The 18,046-nt window shown below is 46.9% G+C and overlaps 3 pseudogenes; all 3 read left to right on the plus strand.

The window, feature by feature from the left end:
- The first annotated feature begins 1,923 nt into the window (after positions 1 to 1,923).
- On the plus strand, positions 1,924 to 4,892 carry LOC144161719 (ras-like GTP-binding protein Rho1 pseudogene; annotated as a pseudogene).
- Positions 4,893 to 10,140: 5,248 nt separating this feature from the next.
- On the plus strand, positions 10,141 to 13,103 carry LOC144161728 (ras-like GTP-binding protein Rho1 pseudogene; annotated as a pseudogene).
- A 1,167-nt stretch (positions 13,104 to 14,270) lies between these two features.
- LOC144161737 (ras-like GTP-binding protein RHO pseudogene) lies at positions 14,271 to 17,796 on the plus strand (annotated as a pseudogene).
- The last annotated feature ends 250 nt before the right edge of the window (positions 17,797 to 18,046 follow it).

Here is an 18,046-nt window from a genome sequence, read left to right on the forward strand (position 1 = left end):
AGTCGAACCCACATCTCCGCATAACGCGTGCGGTGCGTTAACCAATTACGCTACCCCGCAGCGGCTCCTCTCTCGACTTTACAGGGGGGGTTTATATTTACAAGTGCTCTGAGGCCGGCCAACTAGCGCCGCCCCTCGACCACCGCGGGAGACGTAGAACGTCTTTTTTCCCAGCGGCCGCCACGTAAGACGTGGTCGGAGGTCGGGGTTAGCAATTGGCATATCCGAACTGCTGGAGCCAGAGCCCTCGTAATGCATGTAGCAGAACAGAAAGATACGGGACGAGGGACTCTGTAAGGACATATATCAAGGTTGCAGTCGTCATTGCCAGTGCTATTCGGCTGTTTCCGAAATATTTAATAGTGCCGAATAACGTGTGTTTGTCATGTTTCTTTGATACAGTAATAAATAGGCGAAAATATAAGTCGAGAAAAAATCCGCCGTTTCGGCACTATTAAATATTTCGGAAACAGCCGAATAGCACTGGCAATGACGACTGCAACCTTGATATATATATATATATATATATATATATATATATATATATATATATATATATATATATATATATATATATATATATATATATCAGTGTGCCGAACCGAAACAAATACCGGTTCACGAACCGGTTCGATGAGTTGACAGCACTTGCTCTGTACTGTTGTTCTTCACTGTTGCTCTGTACTTGCTCTGTACTCAAACTGTCTATATCTTTTGCGTAAAATGTACACGCAACGCTGTTGAACCGCAGAGGGACAGAGTCCTCGTCAGTCGATTTAGACTTTAGTCTCTGTCCCTGTAGCACACTATTTATTTTAATTTCTTCGAATAAAGGATTGATTGATTGAATTATCACTGAAATTAGAAAAACACACACACATATATATACAGTCGAATCCACTTATAACGATACCGCTTATAACAATATATCGGATATAGCGATGGACAACGATTGCACCGTCCAATTTTGTATGCTTTCTATGGTAAAATAACCCGCTTATTACGATGCTCCCGAGCCGCGATATCGGATATAGCGATTGAATCCGCTTACCGCGCGCGCCGAAAATGGGAGCTGCCGCCGGCGCTGGCGCCGGCACTCGGCGCCGACAGCACGCGACGCGCCTTGCATCCCGTCCACCCCTCAGAAAACGAGTCGACTGCGCCAAGCGAGAGGAGGAGCAGCTTTTCTTCCCGACTCCCCTCCCGGAGCCGCTGCTTTGGCCTCGTCCGCGCGTCCGGCCGAACCAACGTTCGGCTGGTTCGGCCAGTTCGGCTCGCACTGCTCGCAGCTCGGAAGTTTCCCTCACCTTTTCTGCGCGCCGAACTGAGTGCTTTTTTTTCTCCGCATCTGCCTCCGTTCAACGTTTCACCAGTTTCACTGTTTCAGCGGACAGCGGTGAGAGCGACGACGACGACGACGCGGCTGAGCATCCTACCCAGGTACCGTCATCGCACGAGGCCCAACGAATGATACATTCCCTACGGGACTTCATTTTCGCGAAGGACCTCCCGCTCAGCTATGTGGAGCAATTAGAGGCTCTCGAAAAAGATGTGCTTCAGCTTCGCGTGAAGCAGTCAAAGCTGACTGACTATGGCTTTTCTGCAAACGAGTAGTGGCACTATCTCACTTGCGTGCTAATAAAATGTTTTGATCTCTCTTGTGGCTTTTTTTTTCCCGACCCGCTTATAACGATTATCGGTTATAACGATGGGATTTTCTTGGCACTTGGATATTGTTATAAGTGGACTAGACTGTATATATATATATATATATATATATATATATATATATATATATATATATATATATATATTCGTCGGGCACCGGTTTATTAAGCGAATCTCGCAGAGAGCGACAGGCTAGCGAGCTCAGGTCGAGCGCAGAGATCCCAGAGCACACCGATGATGATAGCGTGGACGACGATGTGCGCGGCGAGCGAGGCCACTGAGGAAAATGTCCCTGCCTTGGTCAGTGCTTAATATATATATATATATATATATATATATATATATATATATATATAAATCTAGAGAAAGATAAACTCACAAAGCGCGCAGAAATAGTATAAGTAAAGAGTCGGATACACAGCAAGAACAATAACAAACAATGTTTACTTACGTAGCGGCAATGGGACTTGCCTTCATCAGAGTAAAGTTACATGATTATGGTGTCGCAAACATTGAACACATTTCTTATATAGGTTTGCATAAAACTGTAAGAAGGAATGGAAAATGTTTCGCAAATGGAGAGTGTGCATACAGTCAGGCTACGCCTACGTTACAACATCAACAAACAAACAACAACAAAAAAAAAAGGGGGGGGAAGCATGCACAATCTCCATTTGCGAAACATTTTCCATTCCTTCTTACAGTTTTATGCAAACCTATATAAGAAATGTGTTCAATGTTTGCGACACCATAATCATGTAACTTTACTCTGATGAAGGCAAGTCCCATTGCCGCTACGTAAGTAAACATTGTTTGTTATTGTTCTTGCTGTGTATCCGACTCTTTACTTATACTATATATATATATATATATATATATATATATTAGAACAATGAGCAAGGTTCTAATGCCCGGTTGTTCTAACCACTAACCATAGGGTTTCTTAGTAAGTATATCAGAGAGTAAACTGCGCCTGGTAAGCCACGTCGTCGTGGGGGTTCATGGCAAGACCCCCCTTTTTTCCTTGGGCTCGGCATGATAATTGGGTACTTCATCAGCGGTTTTTGGGATTTGCTTTCTTCACTATGCATTAACACGTTTGCGAGCTACAAGGAACCCGAAATTCTGTCTGTTCTGCGGCAGCCGTGTACGGTGAAACAGCAGGCAGTACGTGATCGCACCTGACGTTGCTCATGCCGCAGTCGAAGGACGTATGACTGAGCGGGTAATATGGTGCCGCGAAATTTGTAGCCGACGAAAAGAAGAAACAAAACGTACTTCGACGCAGACAAGATACAACAGATACGGGTGCTTGTATGCGTTTTATCTTGTCATCGTCCACGACTGTTTAACGCCACGTTTTCTTTTTTCTTGTTAAACTAGCTGACGGTCGGTGCATCGGTTCACCACGAAGGCAAAGTTTTCATAGGCACGCTCAAAAAACTTTACAAACTCTTCAAACAACTTATTATTTGAAATAATGGTAAAATTAATAAAATCAGAGTCTCTGATGAGTTTCCCCCCCAAATATTAAGATTGTTCGTAACTACAACCTTGGCGTGCGGAATAGCAAGCACAACCGTTCCGCAAAAATACGCTTTACTTTCTTTTTCCTTCGTTTAAAAGAGCCTGTTTTTATTTTCCACATAGATAATTGCGCACTACTCTTCGCGTTTTTGTGGCACTTTGTTTAAATTTGCGGTCACTAAAACGTTTCAATCCAAGCCAATGATGAAACTAAGGCGAGCGCAATGTATAATGGCGGTCCATGACGACTTAGACGGCCTTGACGTGAGCCGCATAGACTCTAGCGCCAGATTCCTCTCTAGTGTATATTGTAAGAAACGCTATGGTTCTAACGACAATCAAGAAAAAAATTGGCTGGTTGGTGCCAGGAGATTGGCTTATACCCACTCAGAGAGATTGGCCAGGAAATTCGCACTAAGGGACAGACAGAAAGTGGGCTCGGTATTAAAAGAAAAGAAAAAGGAAAGAAAATTTCGGACAGCGTGCTGGCTGGGCGGTGTGAAGACGGCGTCAGGTGATTGCTTTTCCCTCGTGGCTAATTTCCATGAAGAAAACAAATTCATCTTGGTCAATCCCCCAAGTAAGTGTGCTACATTGTTATCGACCACCATCATCACCACCACCCTCGTGACGTTGCGTGCCGCGCGTTGGATTGGAACCCGAGACAGCAGCCCGAGTCCGCTGCCAGCCACTGTACCTACGAACCGAGCCAACCGCCCGGATAACGAGAACTGTAATGACCGCTGAGACCCTACCGGCCCCGGTTTATGTGACGACTGCTCGAGAACTACGTCGCCGACATTGAGGTTGACGGGAAACAGGTGGAGCTGGCACTGTGGGACACGGCGAGGCAAGAGGACTACGACCGGTTGCGGCCCCTGTCGTACCCGGACAGGGACGTCATTTTGATGTGTTTCAGTATTGGCGCTCCAGACTCCCTCCAGAGCATCACCGAGAAGTTGACGCCCGAGGTCCGCCACTTCTGCCCCAACGTGCCCATCATCCTGGTGGGGAGCAAGGAGGACCTGCGAAATGACCCGCACACGTTGTGTGAGATGGCCAATGTGATGCAGAAGCCCGTTGCGCCCGAGGAAGGCCGCACCATGGCGGAGAAGATCAACGCCTATGGGCACCTCGAGTGGTCGGCCAAGACCAAGGACGGAGTGTGCGAGTTGTTTAAGACTGGAACGAGGGCTGCCCTCCACGTCAAGAGGCCAAAAAAAACCGAAATGCGTCCTTCTCTGTAGTTTAAGAACGAGCGAGCGAAGCAACTTTATTGAAAATGCCTGCAGAACGATTAGCCCTCCCATGTAAGGAAGGCGTCACCGTGACGCGGCCATGACGTCTTCCCGGCTGTTGGCGCCTCTACTCCGGCCGCGGCCTCACTACTCCCTTTGGTCGACTGCGCCTGCCCCTGTTTTGGGGTGGCAGCCTCCCTCCGGTTTCGCTCGGTCGTTGCCTTTCGAGGGCCGCCGAGATCTGCTGGACGGCCTGGGCTTGGACTTCTTGATCGTAGCAACGCATTGCGGCCTCGAGAAGCGGTGGGATCGTTGTCATCGTTGTGTTTAAGAACACTTTTTTTCTTTCCGTTCCCGGTTCGAAAAGCCAAGGGTGTTAGGACCATCCCTCGCCGCATCGTGCGCGCTGTACCGCACCTCCCCTCCCTCTCCCCCAACTCCCCAGCAGCCCCCACTTAGGCCGAGTCGCCATAATATCATTATGTCAATGAAGTTTCTTTATTCATTCATTAATTGTTTATTTATTGATACCGCGATCATTTACAAGATCACGGAGCCTTATTCCTGTTGTGCCTACACTGTATGTATAGCTGCTCTCAAACTGTTTGTATGGGTACGCCCTTCGTGTGAGGGGGCACATATTGAAGACCGTACGTATTGGCCGTGTTATTTTTTTTTTTTCGTTACTCGGTTCTCTCACTTCCTCTCCCCTCCCTCCCTTTACATCTCTCCTAATTTATTCCAATAAAGCTTCACCGTTCAGGTAGTTTTGAGTCTGTATAAAGAAAAATAATCCCAGATTCAACAGGCTGAAGCAGCTTTTTTGCCTCCGTAGGACTTAGAAAAGCACCTTGTGTAATCTAGCTCCGCTTTGCTCCTACAAGCTCCTTGGCTTATGCATTGATATGCACTGATTCAATTGCGGGAAAAACAAAGGATGGGACGGCGTGTGGTTCCCCTGCAGCTACACCTCCAACTGAAGCTTATTGGGGGAAAACACGTGCCAGTGCCGTAAAAAAAACTTCACAGGTGCACTCGTGTAGAGCTAACCAACCAAGGGACAAGCGCCTAAATAATAACATAGCCATCGATAGTGGATGGCAGCTAGCCCTTCGCTTTGCTGTGTGCTTCTATCAATAAAACCTCAACGTGTGTCTTTCCTCTATTCTTGCTCTACCTAAAGAACGAAGCTGCACTATGAAATCAGCCAGCTTATCACACGCTGCTTGCGGGGCACAGGTTTAGCATATAACATAAGGTTTAGCAGTCAAGAAAACCTCGGAAAGCAAAGGGGAGGTTGTGGTGGGTCATAGAAACAGATGAAGAATTTTTTGAGTCAGAAAGAAAGTGGTGAAAAAATGCCCGCCGGGTGGGATCCGAACCCACGACCTCCAGAAGGTCGTGGGTTCGGAGCAATCAGTTTGCAGGAGTGCGCACTTAATCTCTTGACAAGAAACTGCAGACCTCGACCTTCTCTTGGAAGCAGAAACAGTAATAAAGCAGATGACACGTGCTGAAAGACAGACCAGTACCTCACACTGTCCCATTCGCCCAGCGACCATCTTTTCTGCTTGTTCTGCAGTTTGTCTCTTTCAAATCTGCTTTTTTTCGAAGGTGCACTTCTACTGACTGCCCAACTTGCTACATTACTTCTACTGCTACTCTTTCTTGAGGGGAGTGCTGCCGTGGACGAATTACCCAAAAAGGTCACATCTCATGCTCCGCGCGTCAAATTTCTCTTTCATTTTGTAACAGCATAATCTGTTATAAGATTCCACAATGTAGCACACGGAACGATGGCCGGGGGTCAGGCGGTGCGATGACATGCTGATTGTAATGCACACATCCGGTATAGCTACGGCAAAAGGAATTGCAGTGGTCAGAGCAATTAATAATGCAGTGACAGAGTTAACTAAAGATTACTTTTAACAAAATTGTGGCTAACACATTCAGGGTGACCAAATAATCTAATTCATTGGTAGTATTTATGTGCCTGTTGTAGGATTTTTCTGTTTTGTTACAAATATAAAAACTGTGCGCCATTGGTATTAAGCGCTGGTATTTGAACGCGCCAGTACGCGACATAAATTTCAGGCTTCAAAGTTAGCGTGATGGGCGATTCCATACCGACGATTGCGATTTCAAAAAAAGAAAAAAAAAGAAAGGTCAGAAAATATATCCTACCGTCATATCTCTTGGCGGTGGCTTTATGAATAGTCGCTAGGACAACATAAAGTCTGCGAGAAAAAGTAGGTGGTAAATCGCCTCGTAATTGTTTAAAGTTTGCTTTGCAATTGCGCCACTGCCTTGGCGAACAGCAGCATTCTGAATTTTTGTTTGTATTTTGATTTGACTGTCGTTTTAAACTACTAAATGTTTTTTTCTAATTTCAGTGATAATTCAATCAATCAATCAATCAATCAATCAATCAATCAATCAATCAATCAATCAATCAATCAATCAATCAATCAATCAATCAATCAATCAATCAATCAACCAATTTTTTATTCGAAGAAATTAAAATAAATAGTGTGCTACAGGGACAGAGACTAAAGGCTAAATCGCCTGACGAGGACTCTGTCCCTCTGCAGTTCAACAGCGTTGCGTGTATACATTTTACGCAAAAGATATAGCCAGTTTGAGTACAAAGCAAGTACACAGCAACAGTGCAGAGCAACAGTACAGAGCAAGTACTGTCAACTCATCGAACCGGTTCGCGAACCGGTTCGGTACGTGTGTATACAGTCAAACCCGTTTATAGCGAACTGCAATATGCACTGCGATTAATTCGATATATCCAATAGTTCGATATAGCCGAACCCGCTTATGACGAACCTATTGTTACGAGTTCGCAATCTGCGGGAGCCACCCCCCCTCCCAACTCCGCCTTCCCCGCATGCAGACACGAACACAGTAAATTAGCAATTACCATACACAAAATAACCCATTTATTGCAAATAATAAAGCTACTTTCCGCCTTAACTGCCTACTTTGCAAAAAAGCGGTGATTTTTGTTTTCACTTTCATTTTGGCGGCTTCAACTAGCATATCATTCTCTACACGAAACATTGTTTGTACCAGTTCGAGTCCGCGTCCTCCAAAATCTAAAAAAGCATTGGCGGAGCACATCGACTGCCGAAAGCGCTTCATTGTAAGCGTCGGACGGCTTTCACTCGCGACATCATCGGGAACGCTGGCGAGCTCTTCCCACAGTTCACCGATGCTACTGTCTTGGTCCGGACTCGCGGAATTTGCGGGTTCCATTGTGAGTCCAGGGCGTCGGAAGCAGTTACGGAAAGTGTCGGGCTTCACGTCACTCCATGCGTGGCGCAATGTCTCAGTCGCGGCTCTTGCTCCGTGGTCGTGGCCAATCCACATCTCAATCGCCGCTTCGAGACCATGCATTTCGGCAGCCTTTCTAGGCGCGCAGAGTTCGATATATCGGATGTGAACTTCGTTATAGCCGGGTTTGACTGTATATATATATATATATATATATATATATATATATATATATATATATATATATATATATATATATATATATATAGATACGGGACGAGGGACTCTGTAAGGACATATATCAAGGTTGCAGTCGTCATTGCCAGTGCTATTCGGCTGTTTCCGAAATATTTAATAGTGCCGAATAACGTGTGTTTGTCATGTTTCTTTGATACAGTAATAAATAGGCGAAAATATAAGTCGAGAAAAAATCCGCCGTTTTTCCGGGAGCGGGAGTCGAACCCACATCTCCGCATAACGCGTGCGGTGCGTTAACCAATTACGCTACCCCGCAGCGGCTCCTCTCTCGACTTTACAGGGGGGGTTTATATTTACAAGTGCTCTGAGGCCGGCCAACTAGCGCCGCCTCTCGACCACCGCGGGAGACGTAGAACGTCTTTTTTCCCAGCGGCCGCCACGTAAGACGTGGTCGGAGGTCGGGGTTAGCAATTGGCATATCCGAACTGCTGGAGCCAGAGCCCTCGTAATGCATGTAGCAGAACAGAAAGATACGGGACGAGGGACTCTGTAAGGACATATATCAAGGTTGCAGTCGTCATTGCCAGTGCTATTCGGCTGTTTCCGAAATATTTAATAGTGCCGAATAACGTGTGTTTGTCATGTTTCTTTGATACAGTAATAAATAGGCGAAAATATAAGCCGAGAAAAAATCCGCCGTTTCGGCACTATTAAATATTTCGGAAACAGCCGAATAGCACTGGCAATGACGACTGCAACCTTGATATATATATATATATATATATATATATATATATATATATATATATATATATATATATATATATATATATATATATATATATATATATATATATATATATATATATATATATATATATATATATATCAGTGTGCCGAACCGAAACAAATACCGGTTCACGAACCGGTTCGATGAGTTGACAGCACTTGCTCTGTACTGTTGTTCTTCACTGTTTCTCTGTACTTGCTCTGTACTCAAACTGTCTATATCTTTTGCGTAAAATGTACACGCAACGCTGTTGAACCGCAGAGGGACAGAGTCCTCGTCAGTCGATTTAGACTTTAGTCTCTGTCCCTGTAGCACACTATTTATTTTAATTTCTTCGAATAAAGGATTGATTGATTGAATTATCACTGAAATTAGAAAAACACACACACATATATATACAGTCGAATCCACTTATAACGATACCGCTTATAACAATATATCGGATATAGCGATGGACAACGATTGCACCGTCCAATTTTGTATGCTTTCTATGGTAAAATAACCCGCTTATTACGATGCTCCCGAGCCGCGATATCGGATATAGCGATTGAATCCGCTTACCGCGCGCGCCGAAAATGGGAGCTGCCGCCGGCGCTGGCGCCGGCACTCGGCGCCGACAGCACGCGACGCGCCTTGCATCCCGTCCACCCCTCAGAAAACGAGTCGACTGCGCCAAGCGAGAGGAGGAGCAGCTTTTCTTCCCGACTCCCCTCCCGGAGCCGCTGCTTTGGCCTCGTCCGCGCGTCCGGCCGAACCAACGTTCGGCTGGTTCGGCCAGTTCGGCTCGCACTGCTCGCAGCTCGGAAGTTTCCCTCACCTTTTCTGCGCGCCGAACTGAGTGCTTTTTTTTCTCCGCATCTGCCTCCGTTCAACGTTTCACCAGTTTCACTGTTTCAGCGGACAGCGGTGAGAGCGACGACGACGACGACGCGGCTGAGCATCCTACCCAGGTACCGTCATCGCACGAGGCCCAACGAATGATACATTCCCTACGGGACTTCATTTTCGCGAAGGACCTCCCGCTCAGCTATGTGGAGCAATTAGAGGCTCTCGAAAAAGATGTGCTTCAGCTTCGCGTGAAGCAGTCAAAGCTGACTGACTATGGCTTTTCTGCAAACGAGTAGTGGCACTATCTCACTTGCGTGCTAATAAAATGTTTTGATCTCTCTTGTGGCTTTTTTTTTCCCGACCCGCTTATAACGATTATCGGTTATAACGATGGGATTTTCTTGGCACTTGGATATTGTTATAAGTGGACTAGACTGTATATATATATATATATATATATATATATATATATATATATATATATATATATATATATATATTCGTCGGGCACCGGTTTATTAAGCGAATCTCGCAGAGAGCGACAGGCTAGCGAGCTCAGGTCGAGCGCAGAGATCCCAGAGCACACCGATGATGATAGCGTGGACGACGATGTGCGCGGCGAGCGAGGCCACTGAGGAAAATGTCCCTGCCTTGGTCAGTGCTTAATATATATATATATATATATATATATATATATATATATAAATCTAGAGAAAGATAAACTCACAAAGCGCGCAGAAATAGTATAAGTAAAGAGTCGGATACACAGCAAGAACAATAACAAACAATGTTTACTTACGTAGCGGCAATGGGACTTGCCTTCATCAGAGTAAAGTTACATGATTATGGTGTCGCAAACATTGAACACATTTCTTATATAGGTTTGCATAAAACTGTAAGAAGGAATGGAAAATGTTTCGCAAATGGAGAGTGTGCATACAGTCAGGCTACGCCTACGTTACAACATCAACAAACAAACAACAACAAAAAAAAAGGGGGGGGGAAGCATGCACAATCTCCATTTGCGAAACATTTTCCATTCCTTCTTACAGTTTTATGCAAACCTATATAAGAAATGTGTTCAATGTTTGCGACACCATAATCATGTAACTTTACTCTGATGAAGGCAAGTCCCATTGCCGCTACGTAAGTAAACATTGTTTGTTATTGTTCTTGCTGTGTATCCGACTCTTTACTTATACTATATATATATATATATATATATATATATATTAGAACAATGAGCAAGGTTCTAATGCCCGGTTGTTCTAACCACTAACCATAGGGTTTCTTAGTAAGTATATCAGAGAGTAAACTGCGCCTGGTAAGCCACGTCGTCGTGGGGGTTCATGGCAAGACCCCCCTTTTTTCCTTGGGCTCGGCATGATAATTGGGTACTTCATCAGCGGTTTTTGGGATTTGCTTTCTTCACTATGCATTAACACGTTTGCGAGCTACAAGGAACCCGAAATTCTGTCTGTTCTGCGGCAGCCGTGTACGGTGAAACAGCAGGCAGTACGTGATCGCACCTGACGTTGCTCATGCCGCAGTCGAAGGACGTATGACTGAGCGGGTAATATGGCGCCGCGAAATTTGTAGCCGACGAAAAGAAGAAACAAAACGTACTTCGACGCAGACAAGATACAACAGATACGGGTGCTTGTATGCGTTTTATCTTGTCATCGTCCACGACTGTTTAACGCCACGTTTTCTTTTTTCTTGTTAAACTAGCTGACGGTCGGTGCATCGGTTCACCACGAAGGCAAAGTTTTCATAGGCACGCTCAAAAAACTTTACAAACTCTTCAAACAACTTATTATTTGAAATAATGGTAAAATTAATAAAATCAGAGTCTCTGATGAGTTTCCCCCCCAAATATTAAGATTGTTCGTAACTACAACCTTGGCGTGCGGAATAGCAAGCACAACCGTTCCGCAAAAATACGCTTTACTTTCTTTTTCCTTCGTTTAAAAGAGCCTGTTTTTATTTTCCACATAGATAATTGCGCACTACTCTTCGCGTTTTTGTGGCACTTTGTTTAAATTTGCGGTCACTAAAACGTTTCAATCCAAGCCAATGATGAAACTAAGGCGAGCGCAATGTATAATGGCGGTCCATGACGACTTAGACGGCCTTGACGTGAGCCGCATAGACTCTAGCGCCAGATTCCTCTCTAGTGTATATTGTAAGAAACGCTATGGTTCTAACGACAATCAAGAAAAAAATTGGCTGGTTGGTGCCAGGAGATTGGCTTATACCCACTCAGAGAGATTGGCCAGGAAATTCGCACTAAGGGACAGACAGAAAGTGGGCTCGGTATTAAAAGAAAAGAAAAAGGAAAGAAAATTTCGGACAGCGTGCTGGCTGGGCGGTGTGAAGACGGCGTCAGGTGATTGCTTTTCCCTCGTGGCTAATTTCCATGAAGAAAACAAATTCATCTTGGTCAATCCCCCAAGTAAGTGTGCTACATTGTTATCGACCACCATCATCACCACCACCCTCGTGACGTTGCGTGCCGCGCGTTGGATTGGAACCCGAGACAGCAGCCCGAGTCCGCTGCCAGCCACTGTACCTACGAACCGAGCCAACCGCCCGGATAACGAGAACTGTAATGACCGCTGAGACCCTACCGGCCCCGGTTTATGTGACGACTGCTCGAGAACTACGTCGCCGACATTGAGGTTGACGGGAAACAGGTGGAGCTGGCACTGTGGGACACGGCGAGGCAAGAGGACTACGACCGGTTGCGGCCCCTGTCGTACCCGGACAGGGACGTCATTTTGATGTGTTTCAGTATTGGCGCTCCAGACTCCCTCCAGAGCATCACCGAGAAGTTGACGCCCGAGGTCCGCCACTTCTGCCCCAACGTGCCCATCATCCTGGTGGGGAGCAAGGAGGACCTGCGAAATGACCCGCACACGTTGTGTGAGATGGCCAATGTGATGCAGAAGCCCGTTGCGCCCGAGGAAGGCCGCACCATGGCGGAGAAGATCAACGCCTATGGGCACCTCGAGTGGTCGGCCAAGACCAAGGACGGAGTGTGCGAGTTGTTTAAGACTGGAACGAGGGCTGCCCTCCACGTCAAGAGGCCAAAAAAAACCGAAATGCGTCCTTCTCTGTAGTTTAAGAACGAGCGAGCGAAGCAACTTTATTGAAAATGCCTGCAGAACGATTAGCCCTCCCATGTAAGGAAGGCGTCACCGTGACGCGGCCATGACGTCTTCCCGGCTGTTGGCGCCTCTACTCCGGCCGCGGCCTCACTACTCCCTTTGGTCGACTGCGCCTGCCCCTGTTTTGGGGTGGCAGCCTCCCTCCGGTTTCGCTCGGTCGTTGCCTTTCGAGGGCCGCCGAGATCTGCTGGACGGCCTGGGCTTGGACTTCTTGATCGTAGCAACGCATTGCGGCCTCGAGAAGCGGTGGGATCGTTGTCATCGTTGTGTTTAAGAACACTTTTTTTCTTTCCGTTCCCGGTTCGAAAAGCCAAGGGTGTTAGGACCATCCCTCGCCGCATCGTGCGCGCTGTACCGCACCTCCCCTCCCTCTCCCCCAACTCCCCAGCAGCCCCCACTTAGGCCGAGTCGCCATAATATCATTATGTCAATGAAGTTTCTTTATTCATTCATTAATTGTTTATTTATTGATACCGCGATCATTTACAAGATCACGGAGCCTTATTCCTGTTGTGCCTACACTGTATGTATAGCTGCTCTCAAACTGTTTGTATGGGTACGCCCTTCGTGTGAGGGGGCACATATTGAAGACCGTACGTATTGGCCGTGTTATTTTTTTTTTTTCGTTACTCGGTTCTCTCACTTCCTCTCCCCTCCCTCCCTTTACATCTCTCCTAATTTATTCCAATAAAGCTTCACCGTTCAGGTAGTTTTGAGTCTGTATAAAGAAAAATAATCCCAGATTCAACAGGCTGAAGCAGCTTTTTTGCCTCCGTAGGACTTAGAAAAGCACCTTGTGTAATCTAGCTCCGCTTTGCTCCTACAAGCTCCTTGGCTTATGCATTGATATGCACTGATTCAATTGCGGGAAAAACAAAGGATGGGACGGCGTGTGGTTCCCCTGCAGCTACACCTCCAACTGAAGCTTATTGGGGGAAAACACGTGCCAGTGCCGTAAAAAAAACTTCACAGGTGCACTCGTGTAGAGCTAACCAACCAAGGGACAAGCGCCTAAATAATAACATAGCCATCGATAGTGGATGGCAGCTAGCCCTTCGCTTTGCTGTGTGCTTCTATCAATAAAACCTCAACGTGTGTCTTTCCTCTATTCTTGCTCTACCTAAAGAACGAAGCTGCACTATGAAATCAGCCAGCTTATCACACGCTGCTTGCGGGGCACAGGTAGGGGTTGGACCGATCAATCACGCAGCCTTATTCGTTCCGCCTCAGACTCAGTGCATCGCGTGCCAGGTATTTTATATGCGGGTTTATAAACCTTATACGACACATTAAAAAAAAAAAAAAGCCGGCGTACGGCGCACTTAGAAATGGCTCTTTAGCAAGCGTTCCATGATACGAGGCATTCCATACCACAAGTTCCTCCAGCGTGAACTCAAACTCGGCTGAAAGGAGGTGGCTCTTTCGGAAGTTCGGAAGCATATTATAACATAACGTGCCCATGCCAGGAGCCTAAAGTAGGCAGAGGTGGTCGCCCTCGCCAAGTACATCTAGATGGAGAGATCGGAAGAACGCACCGAATGAGCGAATAAAGAAGGCGATAAATTCTCCATGGCCATCAACTTCCATTATGTGGTAAAGAGTAGCTACGGCTTGACTGCGATTGTGTTTTAGAAATGGGCTAAACGAAATCCCTATTCAGCTTTTTCCGTTGATATAATCCTTACTTAACCACTGTGTTGTCTCTATAGCCGGGTTTTTTGTGGCTAAAAATGATCGCAAATTTTAGATGTTTCCACAGCCTTCCGTTGTATAAATTAATTTCTTGTGGGAACATTTCATTTAACGTGTTGAAACATTTGTGGCGCTCAAAATGTTCGCAATGTTTACTGGAAGTATTCCCAATGACAGGAACATGTCGCACCGGTTGGTGGCTCACAGAAAAGAGCGCACAGAGGCCCATGTTTGCACATAAGCCACACAACCGCACGATTGGCGCGGTGGACAGTCCTGGTCACAGTATCTGCAGTGGTGGTGGTGGTGGTGGTGGTGGTGGCAAAAGAGATGGCTCATACCCACTTAGGGGGATTGGCCAGGAAAGGGGCGCTCACAGAGAGAAATTACAAAGTAATTAAAGAAACACATTTAAGGAATTAAATAAAATATTAGGGAAATATATACAGAAAAAAAAAACTGCTCTGAGACGTAGCATCAGGAAGTGTTGAAACCAACATAAAATGAAATAAAAAATAAAGGAAAGAAAACATGAAAAGTATGTAGAGAAATAAAACAAGAAGGGAAGCTGGCGATGGAGATGCAGTGGGGGGGAAGGCACTGATAGCAGCGATCATACACGCTGGGATCTTTTTGAGGGAAGCCCGGCATGGCCTGGGGCTCGCACGGGAGACGGCCAGATTCCGAAATGAACAAGTGCACGGCGGAGCAAAGATCTGCGCTGCTAAAACCCAGTGCCTTCGCCCCGAACGATAAGATCAGAGGAACAGACAGTGGGAAGGCCAATTTGTTAAAGCTGTTTTCTAAGTATCTTTTTCGTATGGAGGAGTACCGTCGGCAGGAGAGGAAAAACTGTTCAGCTGTTTCTAATTCGTTACAAAATGCACAGAGTGGTGAAGGGGCCAGATTGCAGCGATACAAGTAATAATTTAAATTTGGGACACCACACCGGAAGCTGGTGAGGGTAACTTCACAAGCTCGTGACTGACTAATCCGGCACTTCCATGAGTGCCGAAGGTGCTCGAGGTCAGAACTTGCGTACGCAGATTCCGCCATGCTTTGTAGCAGTCCTAATCTTCGAAAGCGTGCCGAGGTGACAAAATTTATGGGTTGTAGAACCTCCATCACCGGGCCAACCAATGCAATGCCCGCCAGAGTGTCAGCCGCTTCGTTGAGCCAGATGCCTGCGTGTCCAGGCACTGCACTGGTTATCGCTCGTTGTTGTTGTTGTTTCTTTTTTTTTGTGGCGCATACCCACTTGGGGGATTGGCCAGGATCGGGAGATATATTGGGGCTAATGTGCCCGATTTAGGAGACTAAATTTCGGAGAAAAAAATTGTTGATCAGAATAATTGCACAACAAATGCAGGATTTTGTAGAAGAAAAGTGGGCACTATGCAGGAATTTGCAAGAAAAGGCTATGCGGGAATTTGCAATAGGCTCTTATTTCGTCTGTGTACAAGAAGAGCGGCTAACAGGGTAGGCGCCTAGTCTCTGAGACGTAGGTGTGGACGGCTGTAACCAAATTCCTGTGGGGAAACCCAAGCGAAATGGCACCAAACGACAGTAAGACCGGCATTGAAAGGGTAAGTCCAAGGCGGTGAATTGGCTTCACGAGGTATTTTCTTCTCATTGAAGAGAAGCCGCGGCAATGTAAGAAAAAATGCTCCAGGGTTTCGGGTTCATCACAAAGAGCACAATGATGAGAGGAGGTGAGCCCAGCGCGGAGCATATAGAAGTTGAGCTGCGGAACTCTACAACGTAAGCTAGTTAAAGTAACCTCGCATTGGCGAGATTCGCAACATCGGGAGTCCCACGCATATGCCAAATGGGCGTAATCATCGAGGGAGGTGATGGCATCCTCCTGCCTCCTCGCCAGATGTAGATGCCGACGGATCCGTGCTCCGGCCAGTATGGAGGGAAATGGACAGACGTTGATCGGAGGGCCGTCTAGTGATGACCTCGCTAAAGAGTCTGCTTCTTCATTCAGACATAAACCCTTATGCCCAGGCACCCATATCAAGCGGATTTCTCTTAAGTGGGAAGGTACTACAACCCGCCGCGGTGGCTCAGTGGCTAAGGCGTTGCGCTGCTGAGCACGAGGTCGCGGGTTCGATTCCCGGCTGCGGCGGCCGCTTTTCTGATGGAGGCGAAAAGCAAAAACGCCCGTGTGTACGAGATTTCGGCGCACGATAAAGATCCCCAGGTGTTGTCAAAATTAATCCGGAGCCCTCCACTACGGCGCGCCTCATCGCCTGCGTTGCGTCGGCGCGTTAAACCCCACAATCAATCAATCTAGGACCTACAAAACCAAATGTGCGAAGAGCAGAATTTTGGGGATATCAAAGCGGAGCAAACAGCTAATGAATCAGACACAATTACGACATTTAATATCTGGGGAGGTAAGTTTTTTAATGTTATGACTATTGCCATAAACTCTGCATAGAAGATTGGGGTGAAGTCCGGTAGGCGAATCGAAACATTGCTGGTGGTGCACCCGATGACAAAAACGGCCATTCGCAGGCGAAAGTCGCCAGAGAGCCGAGAGCGGAATGCCCGGCCATTGTAACAGCGATCAAAAAAAATTTTGAATTTTGGTGAGCGCGTTCTCTGGGCTGTGTGAAGACGCCGTCAAGCGATTGCGTTTTCCTCGTGGCTCATTTACACGAAGAAAACAAACTCTTCTTGGCCAATCCGCCAGGTGAACGTGCGTCATTTTTATGGACCACCATCATCCCCTCCAGCCGCGTGGCGTTGTGTATGTACCACGCGTTGGATTGGAACGCGATACAGCAACTCGAGACCGCTGCTGGCCACTCTGCCTGCCAACCGAGCCATCCGCCCGGCTAACGAAAATTGTATTGAAAGCTGAGACCCCACCGGCTCAGGTTTACGTGCCTACTGTGTCGAGAACTACGGCGCCGACATTGAGGTTGACGGTAAGCAGGTGGAGCTGGCACTGTGGGACACGGCGGAGCAAGAAGACTACGACAGGTTGCGGCCCCTGTCGTACGCGGACACGGACGTCATCTGGATGAGTTTCAACTCTCCAGACTCCCTCGAGAACATCCCCGAGGAGTGGACGCCCGAGGTCGGCCACTTCTTCCCTAACGTGCCCATCATCCTGGTGGGGAACAAGGATGCCCTGCGGAACGACCCGCACACGCTGCGCGAGCTGGCCAAGATGGAACAGAAGCCCGTGGCACCCGAGGAAGACCGCACCATGGCGAGGAAGATCAACACCTACGGGCCCCTCGAGTGCTGGGCCAAGACCAATCACGGAGTGCGAGAGGTTCTTGAGACTGCAACGACGGCTGCCCTTGAAGTCGAGGCCAAAAAAGTCGGAGTGTGTCCATCTCTGGAGTTTAAGAACACTTTTTTTTTGTTTCCGTTCCCGGTGTAAAAAGACAAGGGGGTTAGAGGACAATCTCTCACAGCAGTGTTTTCGCCGCTTCGTGCGCGGGGGCCCGCACATTTGTCCCTCACCCCCTCTCCCCAGCCTCCCCCACATGGGGCGAGTCGCCACTCTTATGCCCATAAAGTTTCTTTATTAATTCATTAATTGTTTGCTTCTTGATATTGGCCCTCAGCTTCCCTCTCTCCCACTGTTTCTAGATTGTCTCGAAAAATTTTAACGCACATATACTCTCCCC

This window comes from Haemaphysalis longicornis, unplaced genomic scaffold (assembly GCF_048455015.1).
Source record: "Haemaphysalis longicornis isolate Haplotype H1 unplaced genomic scaffold, Haemaphysalis longicornis Haplotype H1 scaffold_1, whole genome shotgun sequence".
Taxonomy (NCBI): domain Eukaryota; kingdom Metazoa; phylum Arthropoda; class Arachnida; order Ixodida; family Ixodidae; genus Haemaphysalis; species Haemaphysalis longicornis.